This window comes from Bubalus kerabau, chromosome 8 (genome assembly GCF_029407905.1).
Source record: "Bubalus kerabau isolate K-KA32 ecotype Philippines breed swamp buffalo chromosome 8, PCC_UOA_SB_1v2, whole genome shotgun sequence".
Classification (NCBI taxonomy): Eukaryota; Metazoa; Chordata; class Mammalia; order Artiodactyla; family Bovidae; genus Bubalus; species Bubalus kerabau.
Window position 1 is genome coordinate 28,925,949 of NC_073631.1, and position 25,009 is coordinate 28,950,957.

Genomic DNA, 25,009 nt, shown 5'->3' on the forward strand with positions numbered 1-25,009 from the left:
TCATTTTTTAATTGTTTTTTTCTTTGCTACTGAGTTGTATGCATTTCTTGAATGCTTTGGATTAACCTGATTTTCTAGGTTGCCTTTTCATTGTGCTAATGGTTTCCTTTGCTGTGCAGATGCTTTTAAATTTAACTCCGTTTATTTTTTCCTTTTGTTGTCCCCAAATATTCTTAAGATATCAGTGCATTAATACTCTTGAAGGTATGCAGTATTGCAGAGAGCTCAAGATACGTTCTTGGTCCTCAGAACAGAGAAAACATATTCTGCTTGTACTCTACAAATTAATGAGTTTAATTAAGATTATTACTTTCTGAGCTGCTTCATAAGTCACAAGTAAGTATACTTCCTGCTCCCTTGCCCATTTATTCAGTAGGATTATGGTAACATAAAACTGAATTTTCCTGAACCATGTTTCAGTGTTTATTAAAGTGCCATAATAATGTCTTATTAATAAAAAATATAAATAATAAGGATGCTATGAACTGAATTATTTTCCCCAAAGACACATTCAAGTCCTAATACTTGGTATCTGTGACTGCAATCTTATTTAGAAATAGTCTTTGTAAATGTAAGCAAATTAAAATGGGAGCAAGTTGAATTTGAAAGTGAAAAGTGTTAGTTGCTCAGTCTTGTCCAACCTTTTGTGACCCTAAGGACTGCAGCCCACCAGGCTCCTCTGTCCACAGAGTTCTCCAAGCAAGAACACTGGAGAGGCTTACCATGCCCTCCTCCAGGGGATCTTCCCAACCCAGGGATCGAACTTGGGTCTCCTGCATTGCAGGCAGTTTCTTTACTGTCTGAGCCACCAAGAAAGCCACACTGAATCTCAGTGGGGCTTAATCCAACATGACTGGTGTCTTTAAAAGAGGAGGAAAATTTGGACATGAACCTAGAAACACAAAAGGGAGACTATCACATGAGGACAGAGACAGAAATCAAATGTCTGCAGTGAACTGCAACCAGAAGAATCAAGGAAGTATTTTTCTGCGGAGGCTCTGGAAGGAACATGGTTGTCCCAACATCTTGATTTTGAGCTTCAAGTCTGTAAAACTGTGAGAAAACAAATTTCTATTCTTTTAAGCCACCCACTTTGTGGCACTCTGAGATACTCCAAGTAGCTAGAGATAGAAGTCCTTCAAACCTGTAGAAGAGCCCTGATGGCATATTACAGTGTAGCAGTATCCACTTCAGGGACTGTATTTGTACTCATAAAAGTAGATAAGACTATATTTTAAAAAGAAATGAATGTGTATTCTGCTGAGCTAAATTCCAACCGCATTATATAGAAAATGTACGATCAGAAATAAAAATATTGCTACCCAAACTCAATGTGGAAACAAGATTGCCGGGAGAAATATCAATAACCTCAGATATGCAGATGACACCATCCTTAAGCAGAAAGTGAAGAAGAACTAAAGAGCCTCTTGATGAAAGTGAAAGAGGAAAGTGAAAAAGTTGGCTTAAAGCTCAACATTCAGAAAACAAAGATCATGGCACCTGGTCCCATCACTTCATGGGAAATAGATGGGGAAACAGTGGAAACAGCATCAGACTTTATTTTTCTGGGCTCCAAAATCACTGCAGATGGTGACTGCAGCCATGAAATTAAAAGATGCTTACTCCTTGGAAGCAAAGTTATGACCAACCTAGACAGCATATTAAAAAGCAGAGACATTACTTTGTTAACAAAGGTCCGTCTAGTCAAGGCTATGGTTTTTCCAGTAGTCATGTATGGATGTGAGATTTGGACTATAAAGAAAGCTGAGTGCCAAAGAATTGATGCTTTTGACCTGTGGTGTTGGAGAAGACTCTTGAGAGTCCCTTGGACTGAAAAGAGATCCAACCAGTCCATCCTAAAGGGGATCAGTCCTAGGTATTCATTGGAAGGAGTGATGTTGAAGCTGAGTGAAGTTGAATACTTTGGCTATCTGATGCAAAGAGCTGACTCATTTGAAAAGACCCTGATGCTGGGAAAGATTGAGGGCAGGAGGAGAAGGGGACGACAGAGTATGAGATGGTTGGATGGTGTCACTGACTCAATGGACATGAGTTTGGGTAAACTCTAGGAGTTGGTGATGGACACAGAGGCCTGGCGTGCTGTGGTTCATGGGGTCACAAAGAGTCAGACACGACTGAGCAACTGAACTGAACTGAAACTCAATGTTGCAAAGTACCCTTCTCCAGAAATACTCTTCCAGTAAAGGCTGTCCTCCAAGCTGGGGCTGTTTGCTATACACTTTGTTGAAGGACTGCATAATATAAAAATCATGAGCAGATACTTGGTGTTTCTATATCTTTTTAGGTAAGGCTTTGTAATATGAAATAACTGATGATAAGATACTCAGGTTAAATAACAAATAGCTTTGGGTTTAGCTGCTTGAGGGCAGGGGTCATTTTAAATAGATCTTGGTATCCCAAAGGCCCCATACAGTATCTTTCAGGTGGTCGGTGCCAAAAAAAGTATTAAAAAGTAGTATGCAGACATTAGATGTGTGTAAATGGTTGGCTGTACATGAAGAAGATAACCTGTAATTAAAAACTGAGTAGAAGCATTCATACTTTATACTTGTGAAGATGACATTACAGTGTACAGGGATATTCATATACATTATTTAACTTAATTTTTAAAACATTTCTGTCCAATAGGTATTATTCTCTGTGTTTTATAGATAGGAAATTAAGGCTTAGGAAGTTTTCAATGATGTGGCCAAGGTCACATAGCTAGTGAATGGTGTAAAAATGGTAAGGAGGAATGACTCACAGTCCAAATCTCTGTGCCACATTCTGTGATGCATCATATACCACAATCACCTTCTGAGGAAATGCCTGCTCAGGACTCAGACTCTAGACCTCATTGCAAATGAGCCCAGAAACTATTCACCTCAACTGTTTTTATCACAATTTATCCACTTTAAGTGGAGTTAAAAATATTTGAAATCCCCTGTCTCATTTGAACAATATGAGTGGACATGCGTTGATGATTAAATAACACCAGAAACTGTCAAAAAGTATGGTCTCTGTTTTAAATCCAAGAAATTAGTTTTATAATTATATAACTAAAATTCTAACCAGATGGAATCCCAAGTGATTAACTAACTCTCCTCTTTCTCTCTCATTACAATTATAGAAATTTCATGCTAACTTTATACTGTACTATTTTGGACATTCTTAACTAAAATACCAACTATCTTGTTAAATATTTTTAATGCCATCATTTATCATTACTTGATATATAAAGCACATTGTAGTAGACTAGGTGTTTAACTGCTCAGAATCTCTCTATATGAAGGAACAGTTCTACCAGCACATCATTGAAAATAATCACCATGGAGCCAGTCAGAAATAAATCAATAAAAAACTAATTGTAAGAACTAAGCATGCCCATAATAGAATTTAACTGCCTTCTCACCATTAAAACCATTTAGACTTTATAATCACACCCATCTTCTACCTCATAAACCTTGCTAGAGAAGACAAAAAACAAGCCACACTTAATACTACTAAAGAGAACACTTAAACACGGTGAAGACAGTCAATTTCATGTTATGCGTTTTTTACCACTCCCCCAAAAAAAGCCACAGAGAAATTAACTTGTTAAGAATATAACATTTATTCGGATGAAGCTCTCTGTTTTCAGTTGAACTTGGTTAAAGTTATTGGTCATGACAAAGAAGTGAAAAGTCAAAGTGTTAGTCACTCAGTCATGTCTAACTCTTTGTGACCCCCATGGACCTTTGTGACCCCACTGTAGCCCACCAGGCTCCTCTGTCCATGGGATTCTCCAAGCAAGAATTCTACCCTCTGTCCATGGGTAGTCAAAATGAGACACTTAATGTGGCCTTGAATAATAAATAACAAGATATAGTCTTGAAGAAACTGATAGACATTAGTAGGGAAGTACTGATAAAAGTTTAACCGTCATCTCTCAAACAAGACAGTGCTGATTTGTAAAATTAGTCAGTTTTTATGGTATGAATATTACCACTATGCTTATTTTAAGTCACCAATGTCACATCAGTAAGCACAGAATTGGGAAGAGATGGATGGGCAAAACCAGCTCTCGTAAGTGAGCTCCAGGACCCCATGGGGACAAGGAAGAAGAGAATCACTCCAAATGCCTGCTGTGTCTTCATTTCATTGTGTCAAGTTCAAACTGTATTGGTGTAGGAAAGGGAATTAATATTTATGAAATGGCTACTGTGTGCCAGATCCATTTAAAATGATGATCTCAATATATAAAGTTATGGGGGAGATCGACCAAGATAGCAGAATTGAGAGACCCTGAATGCACTTCCTCTCACAAGCACTCCAAAATCAAAACTATTTTCAGAACAAACAACAATTAAAAAAAAAAAACAAAACAGAAACTATAACTAAAGACATAAAGAAGGAACTACTGAAAATAAGAAACATCTCAAACAAGCAAACTAACCTTACAATTGAAGGATCTAGAGAAAGAAGAAAAAACAAAACCCAAAGTTAGCAGAAGGAAAGAAATGATAAAGATCAGAACAGAAATACATGAAATAGAGACAGAAAGCAAAATAAAACAAAGAGAAAAGATCAACGAAATTAAAAACGTTTTCTTTGAAAAGATGAACACAATGGATAACCTTTAACCAAAAGGGAGAGGGCCCAAATCAATAAAATCAGAAATGAAAAGGAGAAGTTGCAACTGACGCCACAGAAATACAAAAGATCATAAGAAAACACTACAAACAACTATATGCTAATAAAATGGACAACCTAGAGGAAATGGACTTCTAAATTCTTAGAAATGTACAATCTCCCAAGACTGTGCCAGGAAGAAAAATACAATGTAAACAGACCAATTACCAGTACTGAAATTGAACCAGTAATTTAAAAAATCTCAACAAACATAAGTCCAGGACAAGATGACTTCAGAGGTGGATTATATTAATACCAAATACTTAGAGAAGGGTTAACACCAAGCCTTCCTAAATGAATCCAAAAAATTACAAAGAAAGGAGCATTTCTGAACTCATTCTATGACAGTATCATTTCCCTGACACCAAATGCAAACAAAGATATTACCAAAAAAAAAAAAGAAAAGAATATTACAAGCCAATATCACTGATGAACATAGATTCAAAATTCATCAAATTGAATCTAGCAATATATTAAAAGGATCATACACCATAATCAAGGGGGATTTATCCCAGGGATGCAAAGATTTAATATCCACAAATCAATCAATATGATACAGCACATTGACAAACTTAAGAATAAAAACCATGTTGATCATCTCAATAGATGCAGAAAAAGCTTTTGATAAAATTCAACATCTGTTTGTGACCGGAAAAAAAAAAAAAAAGAACCTCTCATTAACTAAATTTCTGCATGGATTATTTTTTCTGATGAAAAACTTCTTTGAAATTCTGCCAGGTGAAAGATTACAGATCATAGAAAGTCATTATCTTTATCATCATCAAGCTGTTGTCATCTGAGTGCTTATCTAAATTGAAGGCTATAGCAGCTTACAAGTGCTTCCCTTCAGAGCACAGGTGTAAAAGGGTGAATTGGAAGCTTCTGCTGGTAGTCTAGTGTGGAGGTGTGGTCTGTATCCTTGTCAACGCTTCATCTTTCACAGAGACTGATGTTGATGTTTATGGAAGATTACTGGTCCCTGAAAGAAAGACAGTAAGCAGCTAGTGCAGTTATGTTTCAAAAGTACTGATGGAACATGAGAGCTTCAACTTTCTACCTGCAGGTGAATTTTAATGTATTCAACAGTTTTTTAAAAAAATTATATCCTCATCATTTAAAGAAATACCCAAGTTAGAATACTAAAATCATACAATTCTGAAATGGAGAATACTAAGAGGACTCTTGGGACATACTCCTTTTTACAGATGAAGAGAGAATACTTTAATCAATGCACTTTTCTTTCAAAAGAAAAGGCAGTTATTGGCTCCTAGAGAAGCAGCTCCCATTTCATCTCACAGCCGTGTGGCACTGAAATTCAGAATATTTTTATTTTACAGAATTCTCACCCTAATTTCTAATTTCACAAACAGCATTTCTCCCTACTGGCATAATCTCTATTTCACAAATTTGTAGTATATTCAAGTATCTAAATCATTAATAATTGATGTGGAATGTACCCCAATATTCATTGCAGCACTGTTTACAAGAGCTAGGACATGGAAGCAACCTAGATGTCCATCAACAGATGAATAGATTAAAAAAAGTTGTGGTACATATATACAATGCAATATTACTCAGCCATAAAAAGGAATGTGCTGGGGTCCAGCCCCAGCTGATCCAGGGTATTCGAAGCGGGGACGGCGTCGGCGACTTATTTATTTATAAATATTTATCAAAGATATAAAGCGTAATAGAATAAGGATAGCTCAGTAGGAAAATTCAGTGGAGAAAAGAAGCTGAAATAAGGATAGCTCAGTGAGGAAATTCAGTGGAGAAAAGCAGCTGAAATAAGGATAGCTCAGTAGGAAAATTCAGTGGAGAAAAGAAGCTGAGTGGCTTGGTTTACGCGGAAAATCAATATAACCCGTGACACCAGGTTAGCTCTGACCACGGAGGCCGCAGGCGCCCTCTCGAATAGCGGAAGGTGCCCCACCTTAGACACCTTCTCGAGTGGGTCTTAGAAGCCCAGGCAAATAAATGGTCGCAGAGGACATCCACGCTCCAGATGGACACTCAGCTGGAATTTGGGAGAGAGAGTGACATGGGGAGACCAAGTTTCAGTGAACAAGGCCCGCACTTTATTTTCCAAAGTAGTTTTTATACCTTAAGGTATGCATAGAGGATAATGGGGGAAGGGGTAGAGTCATGCAGCAAGCCAGGCTTTCTTCCTGCAAACTTATCATATGCAAAAGTTCAGGTGATAGACATCATCTTCTGGCCAGGAGGCCTGTTAACATTTTAAGAAACTTATCTTTCTCTAAAGGTGATTATTCCAAAGTCAGGCGCCAGCCTTCCAAAAAGCATTGGACAAAGCGGCATTTTACATTTCTATACACCCATTATATCAATCAATACACTGCCAAGGACACAGTAGGTAAGGAGTATGGAGACTTAGCAGCAAACATTGGCCCAACAAGTGAAAAACCCTTCACCAATACATTTTCTAATCAATCTTTTAACTACTCAAAGGAATCTGTGTTTAGGCAGTTTAGAACATCTCCTGCCTCTCACAGTTGGGAGGCTCTGAACAATCACATGTGGCCGGAAAAACCCATTCAGGCAGGCTAGAGGATTTCCAAAGGAGTTTGTAGGTTGAAACACTGTCACATCCAGGAATTATTAACTGGAGCTGTGAGCTAACTCTTTTTTCAGAGAGAGGTAGTGGGGGACAGCCCCCCGTAAAGTCAGAGGTGTAGGTGAAAGCACAAAGCAGAAAGTAGGCAGACTCTGGTTTTGGGGGTAGATGCTCGAGAATTTCCAGGGGGACTCCTGAGGCTCGATCCCGCCTTTGCGTATGCCGAGCCTCCTTCCTCATGACCTTTGTCATGGGCGGAGTGTTCACGCTGGCTCCCGGCAGTGATAGAATTTCAGTTGAGCTATTACAGATCCTCACTCAATATGCAATATGCCGGCTCCCAGCAGGAATGCATTTGAATCAGTTCTGATGAGATGGATGAATCTACAGCCTATTATACACAATGAAGTAAGTCAGAAAGAGAAAAATGTCATATTAACGCATATATATGGAACTAATGAAGATGGTACTGCTGCTGCTAAGTCGCTTCAGTCGTGTCCGACTCTGTGCGACCCCATAGACCGCAGCCCACCAGGCTCTGCTGTCCCTTCTCCAGGCAAGAACACTGGAGTGGGGTGCCATTGCCTTCTCTGGAAGATGGTGCTAATGAACCTATTTGCAGGGCAGCAATGGAGAAATAGACATACAGGACATACATGTGGACACAGTAGCGGAAGGAGAGGGTGGGATGAATCGAGAGTAGTGCTGAAACATACACATTACCATATGTAAAATAGATAGCCAGTGGGAATTCGCTGTATGATGCAACCTGTGCTCTGTGACAACCTAGAGGGTTGGGACAGGGTGGGAAGTGGGAGGCAGATTCAGGAAGGAGGGGACATGTGTATACATACGGCTGATTTATGTTGATGACTGGCAGAAACCAACACAATATTATAAGCAAAATAAGTTGGCACCGTCCCTATGGAAAATATTATGGAAGTTCCCTAGAACACTAAAAATAGAACTACATATGATCCAGCAATCCTACTCTTGGGAATATACCTGGACAAAACTATAATTCAAAAAGATACATGCACCCCTATGTTCATAGCAGCACATTTTCAATAGCCAAAACATGGAAACAACTGAAGAGTCCACTAATAGAGGAGCAGATGAAGAAGACATGGTACATATATATGATGGATATTACTCAGTCATAAAAAGAACAAAATATTGCCATTCGCAGCAACATGGATGCAACTAGAGATTATCATACCAAGTGAAGTAAGTCAGAAAGACAAATACCATATGATATCATTTATATGTGGAATCTAAAATATGGTACAAATGAACTTATCTGCAAGATAGAAACAGAGTCATAGACATAGAGAACAGATTTGTAGTTGCCAACAGGGGATGGGGAGGGAGGAGTGGGAATTTGGAATTAGCAGGTGCAAACTAATATATATAGGATGGATAAATACCAAGGTCTTAATATATTGCACAGCTTCCCTGATAGCTCAGTTGGTAAAGAATCTGCCTGCAATGCAGGAGACCCCGGTTCAATTCCTGGGTCGGGAAGATCCACCGGAGAAGGGATAGGCTACCCACTCCAGTATTCTTGGGCTTCCCTTGTGACTCAGCTGGTAAAGAATCCACCTGCAATGTGGGAGACCTGGGTTCGAGCCCTGGGTTAGGAAGATCCCTGGAGAAGGGAAAGGCTACCCACTCCAGTATTCTGGCCTGGAGAATTCCACGGACTGTATACCATGGGATCACAATGAGTCAGACGTGACTGAGTGACTTTCATTTTCACTTTAATGTATAGCACAGGGAACTGTATTCAATATCCTGTGATAAAAACATAATGATAAAGCATATAAGAAAGCATGTATATATGTGTATAACTGAGTCACTTTGTTATACAGCAGAGATTGGCACAACACTGTAAATCATCTAAAAAAATCAATGCCTGGAGTAGATGAAATTATCAGAGGTAATTTAGACCTTACAATTATTTATGTCTTAATATTGGTGAAACTTGAAGCTTTTATGTGGAATAGAGTGTTTATAGTCTCAACTGTTTGACATCACATTATGTATGATATATCTATATATATATATACACACACATACACACACACACACACACACACACATAATATACAGTTCCCCAAACAATTGCTTTTGCTCTGGTTCTACCTTTAGTAGGAATGCAACTGGCAGTAAAGTATACTGAAGTCAACAATGACATGGGCTAGTATCAGGAAAAGGAAAAGGAAAAACTTTCAGATTCCAACCACAATATCCCCAGGAAAGCTGGCAGTAGTAAAAGCTAAAGTTAACATCCTGTATTACATATCTGAAATGAATCATAATCTAATTATCACAACTTCAAAAGTAGGAGCTACTATTTATCCCATTTTTCACTAGAAGAAACGGGCCAGGAGAAGCTGAGTCACTCGTCTAAGGCTACTACCCAGTGTGGAAGCCAGACTTTGAACTCAGGTAACCATCTCTAGAGTCTCAGGAACTTAACTAGGCTTCTCCATCTCTATTTGTGAGGTCTAATGAGTCCCAGCAAACACTTTATAGCTGCAAGAATTGCTCAGTCTCTCCTGCAAGCAGAGGATGTACCTGGGCCTGAGGAATGGAGATGTCAGAAAGAGCAGACTCCTATGTTCTGCACTTCTCTCTCACCCATCTGCTCTTCCCCAGTGATGCAATTACTGTGCATCTGATCCACAGTCCACAAACTTCTTCGAAGCATGATTGCAGGGCTGTATGGTGTTCAGCATTGTATGAGGTTGGTGCAAAAGTAATTGTGATTTTGCATTATTGAAATTTATCATTTGATATTGGGATATATTCTTAAATAAATGTGGTTATGTTATATATCATTTTAATGTTCATTTGTCACTTTATGTTTTTTGTTAATGACTTATTACTTGCTATTTATTTTATATTTATTTTAGATTATGGAAATGATGTTAGACAAGAAGTAAATTCAAGAAATTTTTTTAAGTTCAAAATGGGTCCTAAAGCAGTGGAGACAACTTTGCAACATCAGCAACACATTTAACCCAGGAAGTGCAGTGGTGGTTTAAGAAGTTTTGCAAAGGAGATGAGAATTTTGAAGATGGGCCAGCTATTGGAAGTTGACATTGACCAGTTGAGAGCAATCACTGAAGCTGATCCCCTAACATCTACATGAGAAGTTGCCAAAGAACTCAACGTCAACCATTCTATGGTCATTCAGCATTTGAATCAAATTAGAAAGGTGAGAAAGCTCGCTAAGTGGGCACCTCATGAGTTGACTGAAAATCAAAAAAAATCATCGCCTTGAAGGGTCATCTTCTCTTATTCTACACATAACAAGAAATCATTTCTCGATCAGATTGTGATGTGCAGTGAAAAGTGGATTTTATAAGACAACTGGCAATGACCAGCTTAGTGGCTGCACCAAGAAGCAGCTCCAAAGCACTTCCCAAAGCCAAACTTGCACCAAAAAAAGGTTATGATCACTGTTTGGCGATCTGCTGCCTGTCTGGTCCACTACAGCTTTCTGAATCATGGTGAAACCATTACACTTGAGAGGTCTGCTCAGTAAATCAATGAGATGCACTGACAGCTCCAACACCTGCAGCCAACTGGTCAACAGAAAGGCCCCAGTTCTTCAGGACAACGCCCGGCGCACACCATACAAGCAGCACTTCAAAAGCTCAACGAATCGCGTGACCGAGTTTTGCCCATCTGCCATCTTCACCTGACCTCTTGCCAAGACTACCACTTCTTCAAGTATCTTGACAACTTTTTGCAGGGAAAATGCTTCCACAACCAGGAGGAGGCAGAAAATGCTTTCCAAGAGTTCACTGAATCCCGAAGCATGGATTTTTATGCTACGGGAATAAACCAATTTATTTCTCGTTGGCAAAAATGTGCTGATTGTAATGGTTTATATTTTGAGTAATAAAGATGTGCTTGAACCTAGTTATAATGATTTAAAATTCATAGTAAGAAACCTCAATTACTTTTGTACCAACCTAATATGTCCAGCATTTTGTAAAATACCGACATATAATAGACACTTACTATTTGTTGAATGAATGATCATTTCAGAGTTGTAAGCATTAAATGAGACAATGCACAGGACATGAAAAGCCTCCCACAAAATGTGACACATGTACATGTGTGCTTAGTCATTCAATCATGTCCTAATCTTTGTGATCCTATAGACAATAGCCTGCCAGGCTCTTCTGTCCATGGAATTTCCCAGACAAGAATACTGGAGTGGGTTGCCATTTCCTACTCCAGGGGATCTTCCTGACTCAAGGATTGATCCTGCTTCTCTCTGCATTGGCAGGATTCTTTACCACTGAGCCACCTGGGAAGCCCCACCTGCCACATATCAGATGCTTAATAAGTGTTAGTTGTTGATATTCTACTATTACTGCCTATTGTTACTTGGAGAAGGCAATGGCAACCCACTCCAGTACTCTTGCCTGGAAAATCCCAGGGACGGCAGAGCCTGGTGGGCTGCCGTCTATGGGGTCACACAGAGTCGGACACGACTGATGTGACAGCGGCGGCAGCAGCAGCCTATTGTTACTATTATTTGTCTACAAGATAATTTTATGTAAAATATAAATGTTTTATTTCATTAGTCCCCTTTTAAAAAAAATGATCTCTTGTCAATACAGCCTTTAGATTTATTTTATTCAATTTTATTAGTTGTTATTAAGCCTGGTTGTGTCCATTTTATTCACATATTAACAAAAGTGTGAGAATGATTATTCTTATTTGATCTCAACATGCATGTAAAATTATTTATCTTTTATGAATTTTAGAAGAGCAATTGCTGGGTCAAAACATATATAATATTCCAAATTCTTAATGGTTATTTAATCTCTGATAAAAACTCATCATGTTGATGTATGGCAAAACCAATACAATATTGTAAATAAAAAAAAAATAAATTAGGCCCAGTAAGAGATTAACAACAGTAACTAATAATAAAATAGAATAATTAAAACAATATACTGTAATAAAAAAATAAAATATTTCATTTTATTTTTTGTGATTAAAATAATTTACTGCAGTTGGAAAAAAAAAAAAGCACACAGACAAAAATTTCTTCATCATGACAGAGCCAGAATGCTTTACAAATAAGCTGTCGTTTACGCCAGAAGAGTAGGAATATCACTGAAAGAAAAAGGGACAACTTGTTCCAGATGTGAAAGAATACTTGGTCAATGATATAGGGTCATAAAAACTGGAGAGCAAACAATCCTACATTATTTGAATATCAAGGTAGAAAATGGAGAACAGAAATGCAGCAGGAGATGAGAGTGCTGCTCATAAGAGGCCTATGAACTCGTAGGAAAAGATAGTATTCTCACTTAGATGAGAAGAGAAACTCAAGAGTTGAAAGCAGCCCTCAACTTTACAAGGCTGATATTTAGGTTGGTGCAAAAGTAATTGCAATTTTTGCATTGTTGAACTTTGCATTTATCCATTCTCAAATAAATGTGGTTATGTTATACAGCAAAAAAAAAAACAAAAACTCATCAGTCATGACTCAGAGTAGATTTACAAATTTCTTATCCTGCCAATAAAATGGACAACGAGGAAGAAATGGACAAATTCTTAGAAAAGTACAACTTTCCAAAACTCGACCAGGAAGAAATAGAAAATCTTAACAGACCCATCACAAGCACGGAAATTGAAACTGTAATCAAAAATCTTCCAGCAAACAAAAGCCCAGGTCCAGATGGCTTCACAGCTGAATTCTACCAAAAATTTAGAGAAGAGCTAACACCTATCCTGCTCAAACTCTTCCAGAAAATTTCAGAGGATGGTAAACTTCCAAACTCATTCTATGAGGCCACCATCACCCTAATACCAAAACCTGACAAAGATCCCACAAAAAAAGAAAACTACAGGCCAATATCACTGATGAACATAGATGCAAAAATCCTTAACAAAATTCTAGCAATCAGAATCCAACAACACATTAAAAAGATCATACACCATGACCAAGTGGGCTTTATCCCAGGGATGCAAGGATTCTTCAATATCCACAAATCAATCAATGTAGTACACCACATTAACAAATTGAAAAATAAAAACCATATGATTATCTCAATAGATGCAGAGAAAGCCTTTGACAAAATTCAACATCCATTTATGATCAAAACTCTCCAGAAAGCAGGAATAGAAGGAACATACCTCAACATAATAAAAGCTATATATGACAAACACACAGCAAACATTATCCTCAATGGTGAAAAATTGAAAGCATTTCCTTTCAAGTCAGGAACAAGACAAGGGTGCCCACTTTCACCATTACTATTCAACATAGTTTTGGAAGTTTTGGCCACAGCAATCAGAACAGAAAAAGAAATAAAAGGAATCCAAATTGGAAAAGAAGAAGTAAAGCTCTCACTGTTTGCAGATGACATGATCCTCTACATAGAAAACCCTAAAGACTCCACCAGAAAATTACTAGAACTAATCAATGACTATAGTAAAGTTGCAGGATATAAAATCAACACCCAGAAATCCCTTGCATTCCTATACACTAATAATGAGAAAACAGAAAGAGAAATTAAAGAAACAATCCCATTCACCATTGCAATGGAAAGAATAAAATACTTAGGAATATATCTACCTAAAGAAACTAAAGACCTATATATAGAAAACTATAAAACACTGGTGAAAGAAATCAAAGAGGACACTAACAGATGGAGAAATATACCATGTTCATGGATTGGAAGAATCAATATAGTGAAAATGAGTATACTACCCAAAGCAATCTATAGATTCAATGCAATCCCTATCAAGCTACCAACAGTATTCTTCACAGAGCTAGAACAAATAATTTCCCAATTTGTATGGAAAAACAAAAAACCTCGAATAGCCAAAGTGATCTTGAGAAAGAAGAATGGAACTGGAGGAATCAACCTACCTGACTTCAGGCTCTACTACAAAGCCACAGTTATCAAGACAGTATGGTACTGGCACCAAGACAGAAATATAGATCAATGGAACAAAATAGAAAGCCCAGAGATAAATCCGCGCACATATGGACACCTTATCTTTGACAAAGGAGGCAAGAATATACAATGGATTAAAGACAATCTCTTTAACAAGTGGTGCTGGGAACTCTGGTCAACCACTTGTAAAAGAATGAAACTAGAACACTTTCTAACACCATACACAAAAATAAACTCAAAATGGATTCAAGATCTAAATGTAAGACCAGAAACTATAAAACTCCTAGAGGAGAACATAGGCAAAACACTCTCTGACATACATCACAGCAGGATCCTCTATGACCCACCTCCCAGAATATTGGAAATAAAAGCAAAAATAAACAAATGGGGCCTAATTAACCTTAAAAGCTTCTGCACATCAAAGGAAACTATTAGCAAGGTGAAAAGACAGCCTTCAGAATGGGAGAAGATAATAGCAAATGAAGCAACTGACAAACAACTAATCTCGAGAATATACAAGCAACTCCTACAGCTCAACTCCAGAAAAATAAATGACCCAATCAAAAAATGGGCCAAAGAACTAAACAGACATTTCTCCAAAGAAGACATACAGATGGCCCACAAACACATGAAAAGATGCTCAACATCACTCATTATCAGAGAAATGCAAATCAAAACCACTATGAGGTACCATTTCACACCAGTCAGAATGGCTGCGATCCAAAAGTCTATAAGTAATAAATGCTGGAGAGGGTGTGGAGAGAAGGGAACCCTCTTGCACTGTTGGTGGGAATGCAAGCTAGTGCAGCCACTATGGAGAACAGTGTGGAGATTCCTTAAAAAATTGGAAATAGACCTGCCTTATGATCCAGCAATCCCACTGCTGGGCATACACACTGAGGAAACCAGAAGGGAAAGAGACACGTGTACCCCATTGTTCATCGCAGCACTGTTTATAATAGCCAGGACATGGAAGCAACCTAGATGTCCATCAGCAGATGAATGGATAAGAAAGCTGTGGTACATATACACAATGGAGTATTACTCAGCCATTAAAAAGAATACATTTGAATCAGTTCTAATGAGGTGGATGAAACTGGAGCCTATTATACAGAGTGAAGTAAGCCAGAAAGAAAAACACCAATACAGTATACTAACGCATATATATGGAATTTATAAAGATGGTAACAATAACCCTGTATATGAGACAGCAAAAGAGACACTGATGTATAGAACAGTCTTATGGACTCTGTGAGAGAGGGAGAGGGTGGGAAGATTTGGGAGAATGGCATTGAAACATGTAAAATATCATGTATGAAACGAGTTGCCAGTCTAGGTTCGATGCACGATACTGGATGCTTGGGGCTGGTGCACTGGGACGACCCAGAGGGATGGAATGGGGAAGGGGGAGGGAGGGGGGTTCGGGATGGGGAACACATGTATACCTGTGGCGGATTCATTTTGATATTTGGCAAAACTAATACAGTTATGTAAAGTCTAAAAATAAAATAAAATTAAAAAATAAATAAATAAATAAAGTGATTCAGTAAGAGAAAAATATGAGCACAAGGAAGTTTTTTCCAACATCATTTCAAGTATCAACAAATTCAAAACTACTAAAATATCCTCTAATAAAGAAGTGCTAAATTTTTGTAAGTCAACATAGTGTAATGTTGGCTAATAAGGCAGCCATTAGAATAACAATTAAATGACTATAGAGAAACATGGAAAATATAAAAACATGAAATGTTTGACACTTAATATTAAATAGTTAAGAAAAATAAACAAAGGATGAAAGAAAATTGTCACAAATTATCAAAAATAACAGTAGTGGTGGTCATCTATTTTCCAAAAATAATTAAATATGAGGAGTGACCACATACTAATAAACTTTCAGTTTACACAGATGGGAATAGGCAATACAAATGGAATTATTACTGAAATAACTGTTTTAAGTTGCACCATTTTAAAACCTGCCATTAACTTGTAGTGGACAGTTTGTTGATGTTAATGAAATATTTTTAAGAGTTGGCCTAATTCATTCTGTAATGAATTTTAATTTTCTATCAATTTGTAACTAAATTATGAATTTCATTTAACACATAGAAATTAGCCTTTTACATAAAAGCACTGCACTTTTTGTTAGCATAGCATTCAGAATGTGCAAACTATTAATAATGCAAGACAGTAAATATTGTATTAAGGTAATCTAGAATGTTCTTATTCTAATCATCTTTCTTTCCAGGAAACTGACCACAGCCCACTTGGGTCCTACTTATCACTGTCCTTGGGTATAGCACGGGGATATGAGTCCCCCCCTCCATTTCCTTGCTCTTCTCTACTTCACCCTGATTATTACTATTATTATTATTATTCAGTTGCCCCGTGTTATTCAGGTCTTGGATCGAGTCAATCTTAAAAAGAGCCATTTAAATTCTGACCACTGAGCCACTTTGAAAGCTGAATCAGCTTTGGTGATTGACAAGTTTTTCTAAGTCTTCACATCCTCAACTAACTATGAAAACAACACAACCTGTATCATAGATACAAGAACCAAGGGACCACAAGGTGAAGGAACAAAGGAGGAGAAACAACCAAAATAAAATAAATAAATGAGAAATGGAAAAAGGCAAGATGTGGAAACTTGGTACAGGCAGAGAGAATATGTAAGAAATATGGATACACTTGCCACCACTGTCCCCAGTCTAAGTGGAATTACTTGTTAGTTATGGATTTAAGTAATTTGCAGAGTGCTTAAATAGTTAATCGTAGCTTAGAAACATTTGACAACAAAGTGTACGCTAATCCAAAATATAATCAAGTTGTAAAAGCCAATTGACCTTCCAGATGTCGAGGATGAATAATTCAAGTCAGCCCTTCCCCAGCCCTGCATCCAGGACATTACACTGACGAGACTTCGCCTTCCTGCTTGGCTTCTCCACCTAGGATTAGGGGACTACAGTTTCTGGAGGCTTCTTTGAACCACATACGCAAACAAATTAGCTTAATTATTTACTGCTTTCCCAACTCAAATGAAATGATTCTGGTTAAAAAAAAAAAAATAACTCCTCCAAAAAACAACAGTCTCAAAGCCAAGTGAAAACTCGCCCCTGGCGCATCCCTGCTCCTCTGTTGCTGCATCAGCCCTGATTCAAGGGCAGGTTTCTGGTACATCTGCTGTTTTCCTTCTCTCCTCTCTTCCCTGGGATTAGCTTCCCTAACAAAGGAAGGGGCCTCCTTTCATGCGCGACAAGCAGGCCTAGACACCCTGGAGGGTCCCCTTTGGCTCTCACATGGCCTTGTTTCCAGGCAGAGTTCGAATTCTCTATCAGGGAAGCAGTTGGGTGGGCTTTTACAAAGATTTATATCTCCACCCAGCAGTTCTCCACAAGGGGTGATTTTGTCCCCAGGAGTCATGTGGAAATGTCTGTACACACTTTCGGTGACTGTCACAACTGGTCAAGGGGTGGGGGGTGGGGGCTGTTATTGGCATCTATTGGTTAAAGCCCAAGAATGCTATTAAATATCCTGCAATACACAGGACAGTCCCCCATCACAATTAATCAGGTCTCAAATATCAATAGCACCAAAGGTGAAAAGCCCTACTGTAACCACAAAGTTAGAATATGAAAAATTCCAGAGCACTGTTTCCATCTGTAATTCTCCTCACTTCATTCATACCACATAGTACTCGTCTAGGCATCCTTTCCCAAATTACACACTCAACTGACTAATGGACCCAGAAGATCTACTTACGTGGGCCACCTAGCAGGATGAGGGAACAAATGGAACATCCCCAATCTCCACACCTAGCCTGGTGCTCAGGATGCAAGATGGCTGGAAGGCAGGCCAGGAAGGAATCCCAAATGCACTACCTAAGGGCCAATTGATTTTGCAAAGATACTTAACCTTCCTGAATCCAAACCCCCCAGTAACAAAACGAGAATAAGAGAATGGATCTTGTTCTGATTAAACAAAATATATCTATGTCTGACCCACTGTTTGCCCAAATAGGTACTCAATAAATGCTCTTATTGATACTTTATAACAACGCATCCCAAACTATATTACACATCATAATTAACCTGGGGAAACTATTGAAACTCACATTCTCAATTCCTAACCACAGAGATTCTGATCTCCTATGGCAGGAGTATTTATCTAGAATCTTGATTTTCTTAGAAGAGACCCAGTGATTCTGATCAACATAGTCAGTGGCCCACGTGTTGAGAATCTCTGCAGCCCAGGGGTTGGCACTGGACATCTCCCACAGACACTCTCAACCAGATGCTCTCTGATTCATTATACCTCCAGAGAGAAGGAAAAACTATGACATTTTTGCTTGCTTTCTGTTTTCAGTTCATTTCAGTTCAGTTGCTCAGTCGTGTCCGACTCTTTGCGACCCCATGAATTGCAGCACGCCAGGCCTCCCTTGTCCATCACCAACTCCCGGAGTTCACCCAAACTCATGTCCATTGAGTCAGTGATGCCATCCAGCCATCTCATCCTCTGGTGTCCCCTTCTCCTCCTGCCCCCAATCCCTCCCAGCATCAGAGTCTTTTCCAATGACTCAACTCTTCCCATGAGGTAGCCAAAGTACTGGAGTTTCAGCTTTAGGATCAGTCCTTCCAAAGAACACCCAGGACTGATCTCCTTTAGAATGGACTGGTTGGATCTCCTTGCAGTCCAAGGGACTCTCAAGAGTCTTCTCCAACACCACAGGTCAAAAGCATCAATTCTTCAGTGCTCAACTTTCTTCACAGTCCAACTCTCACACCATATATGACCACTGGAAAAACCACAGCCTTGACTAGACAGACCTTTGTTGGCAAAGTAATGTCTCTGCTTTTGAATATGCTATCTAGGTTGATCATAACTTTCCTTCCAAGGAGTAAGCATCTTTTAATTTCATGGCTGCAGTCACCATCTGCAGTGATTTTGGAGCCCCAAAAAATAAAGTCTGACACTATTTCCACTGTTTCCCCATCTATTTCCCATGAAGTGATGGGACCGGATGCCATGATCTTCGTTTTCTGAATGTTGAGCTTTAAGCCAACTTTTTCACTCTCCTCTTTCACTTTTGTCAAGAGGCTTTTTAGTCCCTCTTCATTTTCTTCCATAAGGGTGATGTTATCTGCATATCTGAGGTTATTCATATTTCTCCCGGCAATCTTGATTCCAGCTTGTGCTTCCTCCAGCCCAGAATTTCTCATGATGTACTCTGCATATAAGTTAAATAAGCAGGGTGACAATATACAGCCTTGATGTACTCCTTTTCCTATTTGGAACCAGTCTGTTGTTCCATGTCCAGTTCTAACTCTTGCTTCCTGACCTGCATATAGGTTTATCAAGAGGCAGGTCCAGTGGTCTGGTATGTCCATCTCTTTCAGAATTTTCCACAGTTTATTGTGATCCACACAGTCAAAGGCTTTGGCATAGTCAATAAAGCAGAAATAGATGTTTCTCTGGAACTCTCTTGCTCTTTCCATGATCCAGCATATGTTGGCAATTTGATCTCTTGCTCCTCTGCCTTTTCTAAAACCAGCTTGAACATCTGGAAGTTCACAGTTCACATACTGCTGAAGCCTGGCTTGGAGAATTTTGAGCATTACTTTACTACTGTGTGAGATGAGTGCAATTGTGCGGTAGTTTGAGCATTCTTTGGCATTGCCTTTCTTTGAGATTGGAATGAAAACTGACCTTTTCTAGTCCTGTGGCCACTGCTGAGTTTTCCAAATTTGCTGGCGTATTGAGTGCAGCACTTTCACAGCATCATCTTTCAGGACTTGAAATAGCTCAACTGGAATTCCATCACCTCCACTAGCTTTGTTCGTAGTGATTCTTTCTAAGGCCCACTTGACTTCACATTCCAGGGTATCTGACTCTAGGTGAGTGATCACACCACCATGATTACCTTGATTGTGAAGATCTTTTTTGTACAGTTCTTTTGTGTATTCTTGCCACCTCTTCTTAATATCTTCTGCTTCTGTTAGGTCCATACCATTTCTGTCCTTTATCGAGCCCATCTTTGCATGAAATGTTCCCTTGGCATCTCTAATTTTCTTGAAGTGATCTCTGGTCTTTCCCATTCTGTTGTTTTCTAGAATCGAAATTCTGGGATAATTCAACTTAAGAGTCTCACTGTCTCCAACCTTATGCTGTCCTCTCTGAAAGCCATCAGCTAACTCACTGATGCCTCTTATTAATGTCTCTTATTTTACAAAAGAAAGAGAACATTTGGCCACATGAGCTCATAGATGAAAACTTAAGAAACAGGAGAAGTGGCATATAGTAACTCAGCTTCAGAGAGCACCATAGAGTCATGGGAAAAAACCTGCCTTTGGCGTCAAAGAGACTGGAGTTTCCATTTTAGTGCTGCCCTTTGCTTGCCCTTGAGCCCATGGAGTAAACGGGGAATGAAAACATACTTCCTTCACCAGAAGGTGCTCTCAATACCTATTCCACATGGGTTGGTCATACTAGGACTGGGTCCTCTTGTGTGTGGCAGACAGTATAGGTTACCCATCCATTCTTCCATTCTTGCTTGTTAACAGAAGCCCATCATTTTGACAGAAGGCAACAATGAACCCAAATAAAAAGCAAGATAGCTTACTCTTACTCACAGCTACACAGTGACTCTGTGCCAGAGTACTGGCCAATAAGACCTAAGACCATTATATCCATGAAGGTGAAAGTCTATGCTAAGGATGATGGAACAGGAAGGCCGCGTTTTTCGTGGGGTCTTTAAAACAGTCTTGGCCTTTCTACCTCTAGATTCAACACTATGACAAAAATAACTCCCCTATTTGTTTAAACCACTGTTCCAGTTTTGTCCTACAAGCATTATCCTTACCCAAAGCACTGCTCTGGAAAACAAATGCTTCATCCCAGCCAGACTACTGACTAGCATGATCCAGTTTCCTTGAGTTAACTCTCTGGCTTTTGTAGTTCTCCTCTTTGCTTGGAACTCTCTAACTTGGATCTACCCTCTGGAACATTCTCTTCCAAGTTGTAGCCAGTTGGGTGACTTTCTGACCTTACTATTTATCCTAAAATGTTCCACTTTTCTTTATTTGAGTTTTCTCCTGGTGTCATTTACCTTCCTGATTCTGATACTATTTTTTAAACAGAATTAAATGGTTGGGTCCCCATTAAGGAAGCTCTTTTGATCCTCAGAGCTGTGACCAAAATGTGGAGTGAGATGCAAGAGGGCAAAATTTAGGGAAGCACTCACTCACAGGCCCTGCAAGGAAAGGGTCAGCCTGTTAGAGTAAGTACCTCCCTAAACGCCCTCACTAGCCTCATCCTGGTGGCCCTCCCCCAACACTTTGCCAGCCTTGCCCCTACTACAGCTTCTGGGATGCACCTGCCCTTTAATTTCAGTAATTGTCAAACCGCAATCTATAATCACTATCTTTTAGTAAGATATATATATAATGGACATGATATTTTAAAGGATTATATACAAGAGAACAGAAAATACTGGAAAGTGTCCACTGCATAGAAAGCATTCTTTGTGGTGGTAAGGGTAAGTATTGTTACTTTTGTTTGTATGTATGTATGTGTAGCACTGAGCCATGAGATAAAATGTAATACTTACTGTGAATTATGTTCCAGAAATTGTGAAAAAAAAAAAGTTCTGTTCTTTGTTCCCAGTTTATTATCCCTCTTGATCTAGGTTTCTCACCTTCACACTAGCTATCTACTGAATTTCACCTGCCAACTTATCTTACAATGTTCATAGAATATTTGGGCTCCCCAAGTGGTTCAGTGATCAAGAATCTGCCCATGATGCAGGAGACATAGGAAACCCAGGTTCAATCCCTGGGTCAGGAAGATCCCCTGGAGAAGGAAATGGCAACACAGTCCAGTAGTCTTTCCTGAAAAATCCCTTGGACAGAGGATCCTGGCGGCCTAGAGTCCAAGAGGTCACAGAGAGCCTGACATGACTAAGCATATACACATAGGATACTTAGCATATATTAGCTATAAGGAGCTTATGTATGTGTTGTATAATGATTTCCAAAGTCTGAAGTTGTTCAAAATGATGGGAGTCCTTCACAGAGTTATGCAAGGACTTCTCAGGAGTACTTAACAGTTTGCCTTTATTCTTTATTTTATAAAGATGGTTTACCTTCTTAAGACAACATCCCTACATGTGCTATTTTAAAAGAATCAGCTTTATCGATTCTAGGGTTCTGAGATCACAAAGCCGGTCAAGGCCACTTTGACTATTGTTATTACTTTGTAATGCTATATTGTGATAGTTTGACCTAGTATATTAGGAACTTTTGGGAACATCAATCTAGTTTTCCAAAATCCAATTTCTGAAAGAGCCAATCCTTAACTTTTTATAAAACTTTCAGTTTTCAACACACTTAGAAAACACACAAAAACACATCTCTGATTCTTAAAATGACTCATATTCTAACATTTACGTTTGTTTCTGCTAATGTTTATATGGGTGCTAAAGACTTTGCAAGGGTTATTAGAGTTTATGCAATCTATTCCACCTGAGAAACCAATGCAGATATAGGAGACATCTACCATAAGTTCATATAATGTATGAACCAAATGAAATATGACATATAGCCTTAAGACAACAACCAAGACAAGGAAGAAGAAAAAAGTATTGTAATTGCAGATGCAGGAAATATATCAAAGAGATTCAAATAGCTGATGGAAGGTAAAGTACATCATTGGCTTGTTTGCAAAATGACACCTAATTGAGCTAATTTATCACTCTTGCACGCTGGCATGCTACAGCCAACCATGTATATACAAAGTGCCAGGGACAGGATGATACAAAGAATTAGAGAATGTTTTTCACTTTGGATCTTGAACATTCAGAGCCCTTCAGGGAAACTTTTGTCAAGTGCCTAAACAATAACTACTTGCTGCCTTGGCACACTGTAGATGCTCACTGAATGTGTACAGAAGCAATGAATGAATGCTTGACCAAGGATAGGCAGATTTACACACATTTTGATCATTCATCTACAAGACTACTTACAGACTGCCCGAGTTCATTAAGAAATCCAAAAAATATTTACTAAAATATCTTTTCCATTTACTTTGAATCATATAGGAATTCAGGAGATTCGGGTTTATCTATTTTGTATTAACTTATATTAATATGTTAAAATGTTATTAGTAACTAATAGCTCCATAGAGACTCATTCCATTCGAAGTCATTTGGAAAATAAGGCTTTTGTCTTTCAAACAAGTTTAGGTTTGCCAAGAGTAAAACTCTTGAACACAAACACATTACAGACTTTTCTTTAATGATGTTCCAAATGTGATTCTTTTGCTCGTGGTTTTTCTAGTTTATGTATTTGTATGTAAATTCCACAAATTGTACTTTATGGAAAAAGACAGAGGTGGGAGAAATTTTATCTTTAACCTGTTCACTGTTTCCCCTCCTTGCTTCCACGTTAGAAAATGTATGAGCACGGATGATGCCAAAATCATTACCATTGTGCTAAGTGGCATGGCATGACTACAACCTCTAAATTTAATTCAACAAACATTTATGCAGTAGATGCTAAGTGTTCACACATTAATTGGGAACCTGTAGTATTCCAGGTACTTCACAATGCAAACTTTTCTGGTGCCTCTTATTGGCCAGGGTTCAAAACTGAATTACACACTTTTCCTACCCTCACAAAGTTCACGCTAACTAATTAACCATCATGCATGACCTTTGAAACAAAGTGGTTAAATCATTTACTGCTTCTGCTATTTCCTTGCTTCCCATTGAATATTAAGTAGACTGTAAGATATTTCATCTTTGAAAACTTATTCCCCTGTCCTCAGATTGGATGATTCACATTGTCTTCAAACTGTTTTGAGGTTATGATCACACAAGTCCTAACGAGTGAGTTCTTCAGCACTGTCAACATGAAAAGGCAAGTCATTCTCTGCTTAGTTTCAATGTGTGAATCTTCAAATGCCATTTTTCTAGTTCTCTAGGTTTCAGTTTCCTACGTAAATGAGGTAGGACAGTGATCACCTGTTCATCCCTCATCCTATAGATCTGTTCACATAACTTGTTTGGTCACTGGGCACTTATACATGAGAATCTATGAAATAAGTATGCTGGAATCAAACTTTTTTAAAAAAGTCCCTATCCTACCACATATTGTCATGTCTGCCCACAGGCAATAGGAATCCTTTTCTGACTATGAAAGAATTAATGCATTCTTCATGTTCTTAGCAATTTATATTGTCTCTGATGACATTCAGGCTATAAAAGCTATCAAAAGATTCCTAGAAAAATATGTCAACTTGTGCAAGGACTGTGCAAAAGGATTAAATCCCACATGTGTGGGGGTTGTATTTATGTCTGTTTACAACATACACACATGTCTATATGTATATTTCTATGCACAGCTCTATATTTATGTCTTTATGTGCATATGTGTATATAATCCATTATATGCTAAGAGCCAGAGCTGTGTTAAATGCTCTATATATATTTTCTCATAAAATCCTCACAACATACCTAGAAGGTAAATATTTTTTAAAAAACAAGACATGTTTGAAAGAACACAGTTTGCCCAAAGTCACCATGAGAAAATGACGGAGCTAGAATTAAAACTAGTTTACCCAACTATGAAGGAAGGACACCATTGTGTGTGTGTGTGTGTGTGTGTGTGTGTGTGTGTGTATAACTAACCAGAACTTAAATATACTCACTAGAAAACCAAATATAATATTTCTCATCAATTAATAACTTTATTCCTTAGTAACAAGAATGACATAACCAACAAAACAACCACGGTGATCTGGAAAACTAACTCTGGAAAAGCATTAACCACAATCT

General features: G+C 38.4%; 1 long non-coding RNA gene across 15 annotated transcripts in view; it reads right to left on the reverse strand.

Moving 5' to 3' along the window:
- Positions 1–25,009, reverse strand: part of LOC129658989 (uncharacterized) — a 353,230-nt gene that overhangs the window by 48,962 nt on the left and 279,259 nt on the right. For 11 of the 15 annotated variants that reach the window (XR_008717698.1, XR_008717693.1, XR_008717697.1 and 8 more), the window contains one exon: positions 3,591–5,650. The exons of the other annotated variants lie outside the window; for them this stretch is intronic. This is a non-coding gene — a long non-coding RNA (uncharacterized LOC129658989). Of the gene's footprint in view, positions 1–3,590; positions 5,651–25,009 lie in introns of those variants that run through there. 15 annotated transcript variants of the gene reach the window in all.